Raw genomic sequence first — 15763 nt, 5'->3', positions numbered from 1 at the left:
GATCATCAACTGTTGAAGCTTGTTGAGAATAGACTTTATTTCAATGTGACCACATCTGATTTTCACGCAAATTCTTAAGAGTACTATTTAAACTACTTCACCATGCATAGTTAAGCATATTTTTACTTTGTCACACATTTAGCAATTAGCAATACAGGATGTGAATTTGTATGCAACACGTAGTTATTGATTGATGTGAGTCAAATTCATATAGAAACTTTATTTACAACGTTACCTATAGTGAAGAAAAATGATTCTAACAAGAGCTAATCACGTTTATGTTTCTTTCCTTGTAGACAGAAACGTAATTGTATGCAATTTTACCCTTGGGATAATGACGTTACTTCAAAGTTAACGCAAATATTATCTCAAGGGGAGGATCGTTTTGCAAAAAGAAAGTTCAAATTACCCATCTTTTCGTCCCATTTAGGAAACGTGTTTCGTGACATGGGCTGTCTTATAAATTGACCGTGGTCCAGGAAGTTGCGATCTGATACGAGAGAGATTGCCATTTTACAACGGTCCGCCTTTCCCGCTGGAACTGTGCCCTCGTTAGGGAATCTATCTGTGGGCGGATAGCCATTGTTGCTCTGATGGGCGTTAGCCGATGAGCTTCCGGGCGGAGACGCCGTCATTTCAAATCATAAATTTTATCTGAAGTTTTTCAGTACCTTGTGGGAGCAATTTTAAGGAAAAACACTTCGCCGTCATCATTTAGAGATATATTGATATGAGTTCAATGCCATCCACTTAGGTGACTACGTCTTCGTATGGTAACGTCGTCAAGTATTAGCTGATTCTTAAGACGGAATATGAGCACCTTATTAAATTACTAATTCATTGATGCGTGGCCAAGTGAATTAATAGAGATTTCAATATCCTTTTGGAAACGTTTGAAACATTTTAGACCTCATATGGTTTTATGGTATTTAAATCGCGTCATCAACAGAATTGACATGAATCGGCATTCTAAAAAATGTTTTCCCAAAGAAACTACTATTGAATATGTTTACTGTGTTCCATAGCAAACAGAAACGTGTTGCTAATCGTTTGGTAAACCCTAACATATTCACACAATATATACTGCGTACAATGGGGTGGTTGATTTGAAGGTAATTTATGAGAGGTGGTTCTTAATCAGTGCTTGATCATTAAAAGTGATGGTAAATTAGTCACCTTCATAAATTTTGTCGGATACTAAAAGCGTATTAAAATTTAAGTGTAAGATAATAGATGTCCAGCATATCGACATCGCTCATGTTGGTTAAAGAGAATCTGTTCGAGGAAAAAGCTTTTAACTCATGCTTCTACGTACATTTAAAAAAAAATCATCTCCAGACTATTTCCTGATCTTCATGTAATAAGTCTTCAGATTATAATTGGGGAATAAAAATGCAATCACTATACATAGTCAATGCTTATGAGTTATTAGCACCGAGGGCAGGTCCCAATACGATACATTGAGTCTGTGAAATTTAGCGAGTCAACTGCTTAAAATCAGCAGTTTTTGGTACCTATCTGCATGAAATTTTGCATTCCCATAAAATTTAGGTGATACTATAAATGGTATGGAAAATCATTAATTTTACTTTTGAGATTCATATTATGGGTCGTCTTTAATTTACACTAGACTTTTTTTCGGCATTTTTTACCTTTTCTCTGACCTTAACGTTTTAAGGATTCGTAATCTCCTAACCCCAGGCAGTTTGGCGAGACAGCCTTTTATTTTACGACAAGCTTCTCAATTTTATCTAGTCCATGCATTTTCAGATTGTAAATACTTTCAATTTTTTTTTATTTCTAACCTATTATGAACCAATTTTACATTTTTTCAAGGAAATCAATTGAAAAACGTAGAATTCTCCACTAAAACTAATGAAAATTGTGAGTTTCCTGTTTAAACTTTTTGAAGATTCCCGAGTGGACTTAATAACAATGCTGATCGCCTTCGCTGAATGCAAATTCAGCCATTAGGATATTTTCTTCGTGCTTTTTATTTACATGATTTAAAAAAATAGGGGAATTGATTCAATATTTAATGGGTGAGAATATTTCTGAAATAAGTCGTAACTGATGACTTACTCGTCTGCTAGAAAATAAATATACAACCTGCCGTACTCCCTTCGAAAATTTCTATGCTAATAGGACTTGTGCGGTCATAAATCCGCGCGGTTATTTAAACGTAATCTTTTGCAACACAAAAAGGAATGGTCAGTAATAATAAAATATTTAACACTCGTCCAGTTCCTTTTTAGAACACCAGAACTGATGTTTAACTGAATGAAATGGGATCATAAATAGGAGTGAGAAAAGACCACGCTTCAACTTTAAACGAATACAAAGTGCATGACAATTGGACAACCTTAGCAAAAGTATTTGTAATTCTTGTCGATAAATCTACCTAATACCAGATAATATAACATAAATATAAATGGCTTCATTTTATTCTATGAGCGACGCTCGAGTCGCTGGAAATTTACTTGGTGGCATCGCGACACACACATTTTGTACTGTGACCATAATAAAGTCAGCGATCACCATTTATAAAGTCATCAGGCAAATTAGATAAAGGCGGCTTAAATGTCACCTCACCCAAACCTTTACCTAGTTTCTTCCCACTATCGAGTCCCAATGAATGGATGCCCAGAGTTGGCAAACACCATTGTCGATAAGGCCACGCCGTTTCGGTCATTCCTCTGCTCGCAGTAATACTTTCACCTCTCCTGCCGAGAGGATAACCCACTCGTGGATACATGGTTGCGTTGCAAGGAACTAAATGCGTCTCTGACGACATCAAAGGCAACGTGAGTACATAACATGCGATTCCTTTCTGCTGGAAAGAGGCACTCTGAATGAGAAGAGGGTAAGAGGCTTGGACGTGGAGGGAAGTGAGGTAGGAGTCGCGTGGAGGGCGAGGAGGAGAGGAGGCGGAGGAGAGTGTCATGAGAAGTGACAAGAACATTGCCCCCTTCCCTTCCCGCACCACCCCTCCCATTCACTTTCCTCCCTCCGCCCCCCTCCCTCCTGCACCTCTTTCGCACTAGCGCGGAATTCCGCCGAACCCCTTCTTCCACGCCACGGCTCCCGCGGGCGAGGCCCTTTTGGGTGCGGCCTACTCCTCCTCTGCCAACTTCCCCCTTTCTGCATGCATACATATCTCGCGCACTCTGCCTCTCTATCCTCTTCCCCCCCACCCTCTCTCTCTCTCTTCCTCTCAGCTATCTCCTCGGATCACGTGGTCCCGACAAGGGAGGAAGCCCGCGGGGTACTTCTTACGCATCTCATACATCTTAGGCGAGAAAGGATAGAGACGCATCTATTTTATTGTATTGTGCTCCGAGCGACAAGACCTATGGAGAGAAAGAGAAAGAGAAATAGTACGGACTCCAGGACGAGGGAGGGAAAAGTACAAACTTTTGTGTGAGAAACATGCTGAAAATTAACTAACACCCTTATCCTTTTGCAATCAAAATATGTGAGCACTGTAAAATCTTACTAACGCCCCCAAATTTATCCCTTAAACCGGACGCGTAATGACACATGTGATGTAAATACTCGTGTACCCGAAGTGAAAATGAGTAATTAAAATTAAATATGGAGAAATATGAAATCTCAGGCATTTAAATATAGCGTCATTTATCAATAATACGTAATACTGAATTGAAAGTTTGATTGATATCAATTGAAAGTTTCTCGTGTGAACGTAGTAAATTGGGCGAATGTTTAATTGCTGAAGAAAAGGAATTATTAGACTATTATTTTTAATAGTGTGGTATAATTTGGATAAAATAACTATTAAAACTCCAGGACAAAAAAACAATAATTGAAGTACATAATACACCAAGTCTTGTCTGCTTCTATCATACCACAAATGGTCATTTATTTTAACTCAAAGGTAGCCATTAAAATAGCAATGTCTGAGCTCGAAAATAAATTGCGTGGCTATGAAATGGAATGGGGTGGGTAGAAAATTGTATGACGGTTTGTGGAGAGAACATGAGTGGAGCGAGGGCAGAAGAGGTGGGAAGCCAATTAATGACCAGCAGTACTATGCCGTTATCAGTGGGTTTTTAATGTGTCAAACTAAGGTCGAGGTTTTTGACCAGCGACCGGATGGGAGAAAATTAAAATAAAATATTCTTTCCTTAAATCAAACTTCCATGTACTGCCCATCAACTTTTATCTCCAAAATTCATCTTCGCAGAATTTCTGGTTGTGGAATTTTACGTGAACTCAATGTCGATTTCATTGCCAATCGCTTCATTTCTGAAACTGCTAAAGACAAAAAGAAATTAATATCCTTTTTGTTTGCATATAGTATGGCTGGCTTAAAAGGATTCTTATCCGATATACCTTATAAACCGTGGCTTCTATAATTTTAAGTAGACTATGACTGATGTCTACTACCTTCTTACGTATATTAAGTGTAAAGACATGCAGCACGTACGTTGTATAAATTTTCACCCTATTGCTCGCTAGAAATTTATAAATCATTTATAAAAATGTTCTAATTGTTGAAAAATTATTTCCGGTTGGCATAAATTATTTTTAAAGCCGAAAAGGACACTATTCTATTTCAAATGAAATATGAATACGGTAAATGTTTTAACAAATAGTTCGTGAAATTTGTAAACTTTGATGGTGCTTAACATTCATGTGCTGCTACATAGACGTTTGCTATTCAATTTGCCGGTTTAGTTTCTTTCGGCCTAGGGAGGGCCCGGGGAAATATTTACCTTTACCAGTCAAATGAACTCCAGAGACCTACAAAAAGTGGCTGATCATGATCGACGTTTTTGGCATTGCTGCTATTTATACGGCCGGAATACTTCGGAGACGTGGGTTAAACGCGAAATCGACAATTTTCCCGTTTCAGCAAACGCTCTCATGGCTTTGAGTGCTGTTGAATGGGCTCGAATTTTTTTGGGTTTTTAGGCCACTTGTATTTAATAAAAACTCATGAGTTAGAAATTGTCACAATTAACCCTTAAGACTGATTCAAATAATCGTATATAGTACTTTCAACAATCTCTTGAATTTCGGGATAGGGAGAAAATAAGAGTACTTAAACTAAAATTACTTGCAAGAAACCGTTATTACTTCGAACAAAGATAGTAACGGAATCCTAGTCAGTGATTTGGTCTGTAATAACCATCCTGCCGGGAGGAAATTTCTAAATTACATTGGTCGGTGTGGTAAACTACGATAGTGGGTAGGACATTCGACTGCCATCTAGAGAGTTACGGGAATCAAATCCTGGGGTATGCTTTTGGCAAAACTTATTCTAAAATCCAAGTGTATGGTTTCTTGGGTGGAAAAACTTGTGGGGAAACCACGGGCGGCATAGATGAAGGGGTTGCCTCTCCCTTAGTTTGTGAATTTCGCGTGCCTAAGACTTAGTCCGCGGTGAGTTCTAACCCTCATATCTCAACTAATCTTCGGATTTGCCACTTTTTTATTCTACAATTCTGACAATGTTTCAGCTTTATTATTTGATATTGGCATTTAAACCAGACTTTTTCGGTTTAATATTCTATTTATGTTCCTAACCAGAGTCAATCCTAGAATTCAATGCAAAATAGCCATTAAAATGCAAAAACTTTTAAAACGTTTGAAAAATTTTTCGCCTAAACCAGGATTCTAAACCGGATCATTCAATGTCCGGCCGAGTGCTATAGCCAGTTAACCGAGGCGTCCTCTTCCTTTCTGCAATTTTAAAGCAAAAGCACAAGGCCGGAAATCGAGGGATCTGGGTTCGAATCCCAGCCAAGGCGAATAATTTTAACGCTTTGAAATTGTTGCACTTTAGTGCATATTAGTGGATGATTCAGTTTAAGTAACTGTTGCTGCATCTCCCGTAGTTCTTTGAACAGAATAGCTATGTTGCACATTCCAAAATGCGTGCGCGCGAGTATGAGTGGTAGTCGTAGTGTGATATCCCTTGGTAGACCCTTATTATTTTTTCGGTATAAATTAGGGAAATATAAATGCTATTTTCAAATGAAACCATCCAATACGGTAATTTACGACCATGCATGGATACAATCACTGCACCATTCAGATACCTCTCGCAAAAGAGGAATGCCTTTAAAGGGGAATTATTTAAGCTACTGAATATTACAAATTACAAATAGACCTACGGATTTCAACATCATGGGCAATCGATCATAATCCCTTCGATTTGACTCAATACCTGACTCATGAATCATATCCAAGATGCCATTTTAAATTAAAAAGGGTTTGTCAATGAAATCGTTGACCATTTGATCAGATGGTTTTCCCCTCTATTAGCGTCCAATTTCACAACGCATCCATTTTATCCGCGTCCACCTCGTCTCATGCCCGAATGAATTAGCCTGCGTCCTCCTCGCTCGTCCAATGCCATCTTCGGCGTCCGCATTTCCGCCTGTCCACATTGCTCTCCTCTGATTATTACACCTGCACCCTCCACCTACCACCCGCACCTCTCCACCCTCCCTCCCCGCCCCTTTCCACCCCCTCTTCGTCGGCGCTCCTCGCTGCGGAAGGAAGATAGAACAACTTTTGAATCGAGGCGCGTACCTGCGTGAGAGACAGGGGAGGTAATTTAGGTAAACCTGCCTGGATGGAAAGCATGAAAGAGTCCTATACACGTATCTCTCCATTATCACGCTTTGGTTCGTAATTAACGGCGCTCAAAAACACGTTGCCATCGCCGTCCTTTGGAAAAACGCTAGCCATGCGAGGAGGAAGGCGATCGATTTTTTCGACCGAAGTATGATTTTGAGATTAGTGGATTGTTAAAGGCCGCTTATTTGTCCGGTAGAGCCAGCCGTGAGTAAATGAAGCATTTATTGAGGGAATTAAGAATCAAATTGGTTGATCCTGATCGTGTCGTGGACCAAGAAGGGAAAGTATCCATCAAACTTGGCCTCTGTGATGAGGTAATGGCTGCCGCCTCGTAATTACGGACGGGATTCGAGGGGAGTGCTCGGTTTCCGATCAAGGAACATAAATTTGATGATAGGTGACGGTGTTGTATCTCGCCTTCGATTCAATCTATAGCTAATTGAAATTTCAAAATAAGAAATTCAAATGATTTTTCAGAAATTATGTGCCGAATTCGCCCAAAACTAATCACATGCACCAGTCATTAGTTAATATCAGGTATCTAAATGAAAAAGAGTTGGCAATTATGCAAGATTACCCCTTTCTGAAATTTACTTTTGACCATAGCACAAGCAGCATATGCTCAGCTTTCGTAAAGTTCACTTCTCTGATATATTCTTTAGATAATTTAATTTTGCTTGGCACTTTGGAGATAATACATTACTGCATATTTGTGGAGGAGATTTATAACAATAGCAAATTCGACCTCGATGATCGTTTCACAATTCAGATATTTCATATCTATCAATGAACAATCAGATATTACTTCACCCATACTCTTGGCGGGATGCACACCCTAGCGAAGACACCTATGGACTAACCGGTGAGTTCATTACACCCTAGGGTAGGCTTTCCGGCTTCGTGTATGTTACTTTTAAACACACGAGTCACTATACTTAAGATTTCCAGAATATAGTCTCTGGAAAACCTATGATCCCTTTATATCCGGCGATTTCTATCCGACCACGTCCCATTGTTTGCACTGGGGAATTACGATGCTCTTAAACGTTTCCTTTGAAGCCATATATTTTTATCTGGAAGGAGAGAAATTTCCTTTTGTCAGAGTGGAGCTGTTGCTGACATTTAGCGATATGAATCCTTCGTAAATGGATACGAATTGGGTGATCTCACTCGTAAATGCCACCCAGGGAGTTCTTTCAACTCTTGTCTTACGTGCGGGGGACAATTCTGGTTTACGGCAGCTCACGAAACCACAGTAAAAAAAGTCATATTTTCCATGGTTATGGTCACATTAATGGGGCTGGATGGCAAATTGCCGGAGTACACGGATGTGCAAACACTGGATTATCAGGAATAACTGAAGAGTGCGTGCGTCGTAAAATCACTGCGCTGCTTCCAGACGTGCTTTCGCCGCCGTCTCCCAGTGGTTTACGCCACGGAGACTTTGAGACGCTCCGTGCTCGGAGGGAATGGCAATAATGGCTCCGCTACCAAACACGGAATCCCAATGGGCTGCTCCTGCCGCTGCTGCACTCTTTTTTTTTTAAAGCGGTGCGGCGCTGTTGCATGCTCACCTAACTATCTCGCTTAATTCGTTCACGCCCTAATGGAGATACCTGGGATTATTCTCCGAGATGGTAATCGACTTCCGAGCGGCCTCGGGCAAGCGACGACGCTCGACCACTGGCAGAGTTCGAGCTCACGGAACAAAAGCTATCAAAGGCCCCGGGAAGAGAGAGACAGACGTGGCCTAAGAGATTGGAGCCCAGTAATTTGCATTCCCGGAGGGGGAAGCCCCCGTGTGCAGTCGTGATGCAGTGCAAGCGTGAGTGCACGGGATAATGGCCGCTTCGTGATTCACCTCCCCTCCCCCCGCTGACCCTCTCTCCCATTTTTCAGCCCTGACCTTCCCGAGGCTATCCCCTTCCTAGCAAGGTCCCCTGTTCCCATCCATCAATCCATCCCTCCCGCACACTCTCTCGCTCTTCCCGCCCCAACCCTATATATCTCCCTTGATCCGTCATCTCGAAACCAATTCAATTCATTGCCAGTGTCAAGGTAACCGTGGTAGTACACCCGCTTGGGAATGGTGAGTCGGTGATCCCAGCCCGAATTTTTAATTTTAAACTAAATCCCTAACTACTCTTTCAAAATCTCCCCTTTTTACATCTTTACACGAAGGCATCATAAATAAGCATGTACGTTTTTTGTGTAAGTCTACCTTTGTTTATGAATGAGACCATATGTACATTTTATATTTAAGTGCAAGTTCATATTTGTTCATTAAGGATCCCCGCTCCCCTTACACCCCCCGCCATCCGCCTACACTTGAGAGGAATTGTGTAGATGCAAACCCGTTAATTCTATCTCAGCACATTCCTGAAATCTGTCTTTACCATGAACCAATATCCAACGCCTAACTCCACGCGAGTCGATCGAACGAAAAGCTCTGATGACTTAAATGGTGAAGAAATACGCTCAAAAAATTACATAGAATGGAGGGTCAAAAAAATATCTGGAAACTCAAGAAAATGATACGTTCCAGGCTCTTATTTCCACTCGTTGAACTTTATAAAGGTCAAAACTCAATTTTTTTACATTCATGCTGTGGATCACCCCCGCCACACACCCTGTTGGTGGCTGGCAAGGGTATCAGCTGAAGGATATAGATAAACTGATAGAATGCGGAACGAAGTGGTGGTCTAGTCAAAACTGGCATGTTAAAATCAGTCAAGTATCATAGACTCATTTATTCTGGGGAGAGATATTGAATTCGATGTTTCATTTTAAAATAAATAATAGTTATTGCTATGAAACTATGGAGGAGTTAATTATATTCTTCATAAAATTTAATGCATGTTCATTACAAAATGCAGACATTAATGTGATCTGCATTACGCAATGAATTTTAAATTTATTTTAAGTTTGCAGCTCTGTGATTGGGAGTACAGCGAATATTTTACTAGCTCATGTAAAATAAAATATATGATATGTAGATGTGTGGAATTCAATGAATTAGAATGCAAATTTTATCAGCAATGCGTTAATCAAAAATATGCAACTCTTCGCGTAGAATGGTCAAGGATACGGAGTACTGTACTGTCAAACAGTTCGCCCATCATTTTTTCAATAAATGCACTTAAGGGTATGAATAGCGATAATGTCTCCGTTCTTGCTATAAACTCTCAGCTGTATTAATGCTGAGTGCTACAAAATGTGAAATGATAATGAACATTTTTTTCAAATTTCTTGTCTGAGTGGTTTATTGTGTACTTGAAGTTGAAAGACATTTCAAATATTGGATTACGTGATGAGAAAGCCGCATCACTACCATAAACCGAACCCTGGGAGATAAATACATAGGCGTTGAAGATGAGGTTCCAAGGAGAATTCGAATGGTGTAAACCAATGAGGAGATGGGTGTCCGAAAGCAGGAGATGAATATGCACCGCGAGAGATTATGAAGAAAGTAAAGGCAAACAATGAGAACTCGATGTGTACAGGTGTTTTTGAGGAACGAACAGGAGTGCGGGAGACGATAAAAGCTTGGGCGTGCGTTTTAAGTACGGCGTATGGCCATACCGGTTTCTGCGTGGCAAATGCGGCTCGCCCTCCGAATGTGCCGCGGAAACGATGCGGCAAGGGGTAAACGGCCTGCGGTTTGGCAGGTGTTCACGATTCTAAACGCAGTCGCGATCGCTAAAAGTAATACCTCTGCTGAGATTACTTGAGGTACGTACGTCCATGCCGCCATTAATATCCGAAATGATTTTCAAGACTCAAATTTAATCTCAAGTTGAAACAAAATCTCAGATAATAAATGTGTAAAACTAAATTTCCTGGCGTGGACTTCATTTGGTGAAAATGATTTATTTCTCCGTTAACTTCAAATCATAAAAAAACTTAAACTTAGATATGTTTGAGAGAATCGATTACATCGGTTACAGGTACCATTTAATTGAAAAAAATGAATCCACAATGATCCATTTTTTTATTTGATAGCTTAAAGAATTGCGGAAAATCCCGTGACAGTTATTGTAACAGAATCATCGTCTGATTTTCACCGAAATGGGGAAAACTCTCTGGGTAGAACTCTTTCGCCCTGAACGGGACCCGAGCTCGGATCCTTCGATTTGTGCCCGAGTACTTTTGCAAGCCATGCTCTACCAAGGCGTCCTATGCAGATGAATTAACTGAATTCAGTTTGGCAATTTGATCTAAAATATATAATAATATCAGCTTTTAACCGATAATTGTTTAAGTGGAGAATCCGCTGAATTCCTGCGATAAAAATGCCGCCTTATTGCATAGTCCCTAATCACAGACGGATGAAGAAGATAGTGCCCTATGGAGAATAGGAAATTTATTACGATGATTAGGGGTCACGACGGATTATATTTATCGTTAAAGATTTCTTCTCACAATCACTAAACAATAACATTTGTGGTAGGCACTCATGACGATCGAGGAAAAACATATGATGTTGAGACACAATTTGTATGCCATTTAAATGTCGTATTGAGTAGATTACAATGTGCAACATGTGACCCGATAATGAGTAATTGACATTGAAAGAGTCCAATATCGATGACAATACACACTGCTGAGTGAGTTAAGCTGATAATGAGTTTGATAAATTGAATTGTATTGTCCAATCAAGCGCGCAGCCTCCAAATTGTCTGGCTTCCGATTATCTCAAGCTGTAAAACACCCACGATTGAATAGCCGTTTTAACTTGCCGCATGCCCTTGGGGCCTCTTCCCTGTTGGGTGTTTTCGTAGCGCAGGAATTTTAGATACCACGCGTGTCTCGCGGGATACCCGCCAGTCTTGCGATACACCGACGCAAACATTTCGAGTGGACGAAAATGAAGAGTTATCAAGAGAATGGGAAAATGTCGTGATTTAAGTCTCCATTAGCAGATGCCAGCCAGGCCGAAGATCTCCCCCCCCCTCTCGTTCCCCGCCCGATGGAATTCACTGCTCTCCATCATCGAGTCGTTCCACTGAAATATTCCTTTGAGAAGGCCCACTCCCGTTTATGACAATTTTAATATTCACAGTCATTTGATAATACAATTACATGTGCTTCCATGGCTCCTTCCAACGAACACTTCTAGCAGTTCAACCGGAATTTATAATAATTGTCAAGTTACACAAATATATTCCAGTTTCGTGACGATTATGAATTATCAATGAGTGTGACATACCTGTAGTTCATGGTAGTACAATATAGTCGTAAGCCAGCGTTAGTCATTTTTGTTCGCGAAATCCAAATCAAAGCTCCAGGTCTACAAACATATGCGGCATCGAGTTGCCGTACATCAACGAGGAAATAATTAGAATCATAAGGTCAATAGGTTTCCACTTCTTGTTTCCCTTCTTTTTTTTGTGTAGCTGCGGGACTATACTAAACCTATTACGGGCCTATTTTCTAATGCGCAGGCATTTCTTTTTTTCCCTTAAGCAGTGGAAATCAATCTTGCTTAATATAATAGAATTCTTTTTCAAAATTACATATGCATATCAAACTATTTTCTTTGTTTGCATGATCTCTGTATAATAGTAATGGTCCATTCTTTAAGAATTACATACGTAATTACTTTGTCTTAACCATCAGAAGTAAGTTTAGAACGACTAAAAATTAGTTTATGCACGGCACGCGACCGCAACTCCCAAAGAGAGGAGTAATAGTGTAATCCAAATATGTTTCTAAAGGTTAATTTGAATAGGTTTCCGATAGTAACATCCAAGTGGGTTTCTTGTCGTTGCAAATCAAATGTTGCTCGTGTTCCTGGAAACCGTGAGAAGAGTGGTGGCATTGAATGTAAATCACCATACGAGCAATAAGAACCCATGGGATCTAACGAAAATATAAACGAGGCATGAAGAGGGAGAAGTGTTTGATAATGTGGGAGAAGAGCGGAAGTTAGTGGGGTAATTCGAAGGAAGCAGAAGAAGCGAGTGGTAGAGATAGTGAGAGGTAAAAGGATGATGGAGTTGTTACAGAAGAAAGAAAATTAGGTAAGCGGGGCAGAGGGAAAAGGAGTTATGGATTTCGGCTGTTTATGGGAGATTGGGCTGGAGGCAATGGGGAGCCGATGAAGGCAAGGGTGCGAGGCAAAAGTGTTGATATTTTACTATCGCAACAAAAAAACTGAAAGGATATTTGATAGCTTTCAGAGACAACCAAACCTACCTCTATACATGATGGACTACTTGTTATGAAAATAATACCATACAGAGTTATATTTCAAATTTTATGATAGAGGTAATGCGGAGGTTTAGCTTGCGGGGGTAGCAATATGTCTTTAACTTAAGCGGACCACCTTCAAAAGGCGGGGAACGTAAGCAATCAATGCATGCGGATAGTGATACAACGGTTTAAAACGCAGGAGCAATTCATGACATTATTTTGAAATTGTCGCATTCCGCAGATCTTCGAATTTGACGTTATTCTGTTCGCAAAAGCCTTTGATTTTGTTTATTAAGTCGGAGCAATATGTGTAAGGCGATCAAATTTAGAGATATAAAATATCGAGGGACAGGATTTTAGACGCTTGGCTGTGATTTTACCTTGCAGAAAATTAAACCATTTCTTTCTCATACTCGTATTCCCACTCTTATTTAATTCTTAACTACTTGAAAATAATTTCTGGCATACCACTGTTGTCTAGATATAACCGTATTCCCCTGATTGAGAGGTGAAGTCATATCAATAAACTTTTAGTATTAGCCATGCTTATGTATAGCAAAATATTCAAATATTTTTCATTACGCTGCTCTTCAGGTTTCCTCAAGGGAAATCACATTTTTGCATCGGGAAGTATGGATGCAAAGTATAAGGATCACCGTATTATACGTCTTACCCTTGGAAACGGAAAGGAGTCGCGATAAAAATATTGAGCTATTTGTTACGTTTAAATAACCTGATGTTTTTTCATGGCGTCAAAAGTCATCCCGAAATGAATCGTGAACTTTACTCAAGGGCCCTGTGAAATATACCATCCCCATCGAGGCTCCACTTTTTCGGATCTTCTCACACGTTCACAGTTTCACCTCCCGGATTCTCCGGTATGGAACGGAAAGTGATTCCTGCCGCACGTGCCGTCGCCGAGAACCCCCCCCCCCCCCCGCCCGAATAGCGTCGTCGCACCAGCGAAACTCGGAAAGGATAAAGTAAAAACGCTCAACTCCCCATACCCGACACATCCGGACCCAGGACAGCCCGGTAAAGAGATCCCAAGCGGCCACCAATTAAAACCGAAGGCGAAATGGCGAGCAGCGAAAAGATCATTAAAGCACTCAAAAAAGAGAACATATTAAAAAAAAACATTTGGGGATTTTATTGTAGGCGCCTTGCAGCTCCCCGAACCCGCGCTCAACAAACACGTCGTATATACTCGCTATTCCTCCTCCAATCCCTCTCGGTGGCCGCCTTCTTTTTCATTGCCACCACCACCTCCTCCTCCTCCCTTTCACCTTCCAGATTACACCTGAGCCCGAAAGGGCGGAGGGAGGGGTGGCGATGGGGAGGGGCGGCGCCGAGCGGGAGAGGAAGGTGGAGGGAGGGGCCGCCTTGAGGGCTGTGCGATGGATAGGGGAGGCGGCGGGCGGTTCGGACGAAGGGAACCGGGTGGATGAAGGCGAGAGAGGGAAGAGAGAGCGAGTGAGAGAGAGAGAGAAGGTGAAGGATACGGGAAGACGGAAGCACTGTCTTCTCCAAACCCTCACCCCCTCCCCTCTACCATTCTCCGCTCCCTCCAACCCCCCCCCCCCCACTATCCTCAACGATAGTCCTTCCCGCCGGCCGTCTCGAGAGGCGCAGTCTGCTCCTGAGCGGAGGCTGGGGATCTTCGTCCCTGCCAAAGAGGGAGAGAGACGTTGAGGGAGTGAGAGAGGGCTGCCGCGTTGTTCGAGGGCCGTTTGCCGCTTCTCCCGCGGGGAAGACCGTCAGCGATCGCCGCGCGGAAAAGAGTAGCTCGCCCCGGACTCCCCTCGTACCTCGCGAAGGGATTTTTGCGGAGGAGCGGATCGAGTGAGTAACGCAGCCCGAGCTTCTCCGCGGTTCATCCTCGGCGGGAAGTGTATGCGCACCCCGCTAGGCGGGTGGTGCGTGTCGGGGATTGTGGCTAGGGGGGTTCTATCCCGCTGCGAGTAACCACGGGGGCTGGGAGTGTGAAAACAGGTGTGAGGTCATCAGCGGAATGCTTGCTTGTGAAACTTAGAAGACGGAGAGTATTTCACCGTACCATTACTTTCGATGATGGTGATATAAGTCTGCTGTTAATATTGTGATAAAAATTGTGCGTGGGATGAAAGATTCCTTGTATCGGTAGGCTCGATATTCTCTTTCCCTAAAACTTCCTCCGTGGTTTCGCTTGCCAAAATCATGTGAGGTTAGAATAACCCATGCGGTGTCAGCATTAAAATCGCACTATTTACATCCTACCGGTATATCAATCCTATTGCATTTTACTGTTGTGAATCTAGTGCCTCCCATCTTGGGGTCGTTATTATCCAGTGTTTTAAGGTTCTCCTGATAAGTTCCGTTTGTCCCCCATAGTTCCTCACCATTGCGGTTGGAAAGGGCTTCCCACGCGATTAACAAGGCAATGGAAATGTTTCAATGGAGTGTAGGTACCTTCCGTACTTCTTACAGAAGGCTCCCTGGGTTGCATTGTGTCGTGGCTGTGCGCAGCTCTGGCTCTGGCGATGAAAGAATCTACCTACCTACCTACCTATCTAGCTACCCACGACCGCGGGGGTATCTGCGACAATGTCAACGCGTGGGACGGCCATTGTCTGAGAGTGACCCGATGTCTCGAGAGTGAAATACATCCGTAATGGACTTCGATTCGAATGGATCTGTCCCCCTGTTCCAACATAACATTTTTCAACTGTTTTTACGCTAAATTGATAGAGTAAATTTTTGAATCTATACGCGTGTCATTAGGACTCTAATAGCGTTCTAATTTTCCAATCTCCTTGAAAGCATGATAAATGGGTCGCGACCGCTATAAGAGGAGGGTAATAAGAAAAACCAAGCAGATTAGGAGTACTTTATGACTGGTCATAAAGTTGTTACCTTTCATCCGTAAACAGAAGCGCATCCAGGTCCGTGACCTGTTTCAATAGATTTCATGTGCGAGAAT

General features: G+C 41.7%; 1 protein-coding gene across 2 annotated transcripts in view; it reads left to right on the top strand.

Moving 5' to 3' along the window:
• LOC139691534 (cysteine-rich secretory protein 2-like) overlaps nucleotides 1-15763 on the top strand; it is a 212599-nt gene that overhangs the window by 170027 nt on the left and 26809 nt on the right. The window contains exon 1 of one of the 2 annotated variants that reach the window (XM_071589413.1): nucleotides 14455-14646. The exons of the other annotated variant lie outside the window; for it this stretch is intronic. The gene's annotated coding sequence lies outside the window, so the exon portion shown is untranslated. Of the gene's footprint in view, nucleotides 1-14454; nucleotides 14647-15763 lie in introns of those variants that run through there. 2 annotated transcript variants of the gene reach the window in all.

This window comes from Hetaerina americana, unplaced genomic scaffold, assembly GCF_022747635.1.
Source record: "Hetaerina americana unplaced genomic scaffold, ioHetAmer1.1.p SCAF_1, whole genome shotgun sequence".
Classification (NCBI taxonomy): Eukaryota; Metazoa; Arthropoda; class Insecta; order Odonata; family Calopterygidae; genus Hetaerina; species Hetaerina americana.
This window is presented reverse-complemented; position numbering and strand designations above follow the sequence as displayed.